The sequence below is a fragment of the Dendroctonus ponderosae genome, unplaced genomic scaffold (genome assembly GCF_020466585.1).
Source record: "Dendroctonus ponderosae isolate FM_Combo_2020 unplaced genomic scaffold, Dpon_F_20191213v2 Dpon_F_20191213_1, whole genome shotgun sequence".
NCBI classification, from domain to species: domain Eukaryota; kingdom Metazoa; phylum Arthropoda; class Insecta; order Coleoptera; family Curculionidae; genus Dendroctonus; species Dendroctonus ponderosae.
Window position 1 is genome coordinate 34,538,361 of NW_026017110.1, and position 4,333 is coordinate 34,542,693.

The 4,333-nt window shown below is 33.4% G+C and overlaps 1 protein-coding gene and 1 long non-coding RNA gene across 2 annotated transcripts in view; both read left to right on the plus strand.

Moving 5' to 3' along the window:
* The window catches only part of LOC109541248 (protein anon-73B1), an 18,208-nt gene that overhangs the window by 10,792 nt on the left and 3,083 nt on the right, over nucleotides 1–4,333 (plus strand). The window lies entirely within an intron of this gene.
* Nucleotides 7–3,862, plus strand: LOC125505790. Its single transcript, XR_007282412.1, has 2 exons — nucleotides 7–2,853; nucleotides 3,494–3,862. It is a non-coding gene; the product is annotated as an uncharacterized LOC125505790 (long non-coding RNA).

A 4,333-nucleotide genomic window follows, 5' to 3' on the forward strand; every position in this document is an offset into this window, starting at 1 on the left:
ACAGAGTGACTATCGGAGGATGTGTGTGCTTTGTGTTTTTTAAAGTAGTAGATTAAGTTAAAGACAAATGGCTTATTAGTATACTGTACTAGATTGGTATAACAAAAAAAAAAAAAAAAGCTATTTTCAAATTCCTCCATGGTAAAATATGTAATGGGTTGTTTCAAAATCTGGCAACATGTTGCAAATTGCAAGATCGTTAATGATTTCTACTTTTTTGCTATCCTCTATGTTATGTTTGTTTTTTACCCTTTTGTGATTGAATAGTTTAAATTTGTTCCATACATATCTAGTATCTGCGTTTCTGTTTAGGGATTCACAAAATTTAATAAATGAGTTTCTTTTTTTTCCTTAAATTTCTTTTTTGTTATGGCTGTAACTCGTTTGACATTGATATAATTTTACAGATTAAAATCCTTTTTAAAAGATTTGATGGCATTTTTCTTTTTTGTGAGAAGCTGTTTACATTCTTTGTCCCACCATGGGTTATTTGGAAGTTCAAAATTATTATTTTTTTATATGGTATTGTTTCGTTTATTATTAAATTTATTTTAGTTATAAAATTTGTGAAGTTTGCACTAGTGTCTGTATAGTCCTGTGCTAACGCTTTAGTATAAAATTGTTCCCAATTGGCTTTATTATAGTTGTGGGTATAATATGTATTTATTACTGATGTTTTAAATGTATATTTATTATTTTCATGAATTTTAATGTTTGTAGGGAAGTGGTCGCTGTTGCCATTGTCTGTTAATACTTGCCATTCTATAGCTGGCGCAAGACTGGATGTTACTATTGTTAGATCAACTGCACTAGTTTTTTCTGAATTGTGAAATAGTGTGGGTGAACCGTCATTTAGTATCATAGCTGTATCGTTTTCCATTAATTTCTCCACTATAAGTCTTCCACCGAAATTGATTGGCATTTTGTCCCACATAGGGTGATGGCTGTTCAAGTCGCCCATGATAATAATGGGTTGATTCGTGTTTAATATTTTATCAAGATCCTCTGACTTTAATTTATTGCTTGAATTACAGTATATATTTGTAATGAGGGTGTCGTTTACTTTGACTGTTAGGTATTGGGTGAAGTTGTTATCAAAAGAAGTAATTTTTTGATTATCAATTTGCTGTATTATAAAGTGGCTACTCCGCCATATCCATCCTCTCTATCTTGTCTTAAGGTCGAGTAATTCTTTATGTTAAATTTGTCTTGTTTCTTTAGCCAAGTTTCGTTTAATAGAATGATGTCCGGCTTATGTTCCTTAATAAGGTTGATTAGATTTTCTCTATTTGATTTGACACTTCTAATATTCCACTGCACAATTTTTAGGAATTTTTTGGTGTTTATGGTGTTTTTTGATTAATATGTATTGTCATGGCTTGTAGGATTTTGGGTTTTTAAATGGTTTATTATTAGATGTTTGATGAAATCTCTGCCATCTTTGTTACTTAGGTATTTTTCAAACAGTTCATCTGCATTATACATTTTTTCATTTGGTAATTTATTTTTAAGTTGTTTAGTGTAAGTGCACCTATGGGCTTATCTGTATCGCGTGATCTATTTAGGGTATTTGATGTGTTTTCACTCCAATGTGAACAAGATGGGGTGTCTAACTGTTGTGTCTCTATCGGGCGAGTGTTAATATAAGCATTCATCATGCTTTTGTTTATCATAACCCTCTTGAAGGAGTCTTTTTTTAGGGGGTTGTCTAGTGACCTGTTGGTAAGATCTTTTTGGGCCTGTCGCATTGAAGTACTCCGTTCTTCTTTGGTCTGGAGTGATAAAGGTTTCCGTATTGTTTGGCAGTGTCTTCCCAATTGTGGGGAAGTCCTTGGGGTTGTAGTAGTATTCGTTTCTTTGTTGGTACGTTCTTCTGCATTTGTCATTTGCATCTGCGGTATGTCAAATTTTCGAAAGTCATCAAATTTTTAATATTAAGTTGTCTCTGATATTCTGGACAATTTTTGTTGGTGGATCGATGATTGTTTTTACAGTAGTGACACTTGCTTTCGCATGAATATTCTGTTATATTTCCACTTTCAATTGGGTCCTCATGTATTTCTCCTGCACAATTAAAGCATTTCGGTTTTGCTTTGCAATTCTTTCTTGTATGACCATAGAGTAAGCAAGCAAAGCATTGTGTCACAGGTGGTATGTAAATTGATATTTTCATTGCCATGTCACAGAAATAAACCTCTTTTGGTAGAGTTATTCCTCTAAACGTAAACAAGCAGGTACCTGTGGGTATGTAGTCGGGTTTATTATCTTTTAGAACTTTCCTATTCATTCGTTTAATGGATATTATTTGTATTGGAGAATTAAAATATTCATTTAATTGTTCCTCTGACAAATATTTCATATCCTTTGTCGAGAAGTTTTATATTTTTAACAAAATGGTTGGCCGCGCTATGGTTTAAAAATTCTACAGCAATTCTGTTCAGTCCTTTATTTTTAATATTTCCCACATCGACGAGGTCAAAGTCAAGGTCAAATATTTCCTTAGCTAGTTCTAAATGTGAATATTTGCCGATATTTCCTAAGGAATTTATTTTTTTTTTGATGTCTCAATATAAACAGTGTATGGGTCCTTATCTTTCGAGTCATATTCTACGCTACGTTTTAAATTTTTGGGCTCCATACTGGAGCCATTATTAACATTAGGGGTACTACCCGTTTTTGGGGGGTCAGGCGGGACCGGGGGAGGTTTGATTCCTCTCCCATGTCCAGCCCCACCGTCCATATTTACAACCACACTAAGGTGTGGTTGTCAATCAACAACTTCCCAATAAACAACTATAAGCTATACACCATATACAGTCACAAATCACCATATACAGTCACAAATCGAAGGAGGTTAGTATTAATTACTAGCTCGCACTTCTAATCGTAGCCAATGTCGGCGGTCGAATCATCGTATAAAGTTTAAATTTTTTTAACTTGGTTCGACGACGGACGAATTGACAGATCTCCAACCAATAGATACACTTTAGTACCATCGTATTATCGTACAAACGGATGCATGGGACACGGGCTTTAAGCCTGTGTCCATATATAATACATATAACATAATATTACATATAACCAATATATACCTCCATCTTAAGCAATGTTGCAGTATCATTTTGCTTTCTATCAGAATATTCAAAACACATGTATTTCTTAAAAATTCTTTAGAACGTCAATTCATAATTTGATTTTATTACATGTACGACCTAATATTTTCATTAAAAAAAACTGATCGGTTTTATTGCTTATTTTTTAGTTATTTTTCAGTCGTAGAGTAGTTATTAAAAATTTAATCTTTGTTTAGTTTGAAAAATGTGTTGTACTGTCGCTTAACCACTGTTTTGTGTATTCTAAACATCGATTATATTAACCGGCACTTTTTGGCTGATTAGGGCCCGAGTAGGGACCGTTTAGTATATTTTCTTGATTTTTTTTATTACGGGTGACAGTGGCTATGGTCTTAGATCCTATTTGTTCGCCCCTTTAGTTAATCCTGCAACAAGAGCCGAAAGGCTATACAATCCCATATCCGAACAGGAAACGTGATCGAAAGATGTTTTGGAGTTTGGAAAAGAAGGCTTCCCGTTTTGGCGTATGGCTTGAGAGTAAAACTGGACCGCAATGCACATTATTTCGGCAACTGCAGTTTTATATAATATGGCAAAAAATGTGGGTAAAAAAGATCCTCTTGCTTGCAGATATTAATGAGGAGCTAAATTATTTAATTGCTGTTAGGGAAGCAGGCACTGTACCAGAACCACACAGCCAAGCTTTAGTTAACAACTTTAGAAATCAACTTGTAAATTATTATTTTTCTAGGCTTTAAATTACTAAGAAAATATACCTTTGGAAGTAATTCGTATTTTTTAATACCTATTAGAGTCAGTTACACTATAAAGAAGTTTCTTACGTTGATCTTGTACGGAGTTTTAATTTTTAAGTTTTTTCAATAAAAATTAATATGAACACCCAGTTTAATGTCTGAGGACATTAAGTTTATTCTTTTCTATTTCAATTTGCAAATCTAATAATTGAAGCTTTCGCTTTCTTTCACATTCAATCATTAACAATTCTTCCAATTTCTTTTTCTGCAAATCTGCTAGTTCTAGCCGTTTATCAAGCAGTTGGTCGTATTTTTCAGCTTTTCAGACCTTGTTAGAGCTTTGATTTGCATTGCTGGTCGACGTCTAGTACATGCTAGTACAGTAGTCAGTAGCATAGAACAAGGCTTATATACAGGGTTGCTCATTAGTGCGTCAAAGTGCGATATCTCAGTAAATATGAACTTTACAAGAAAATACGTCCTACGAAAGTTTTTCATGTTTAA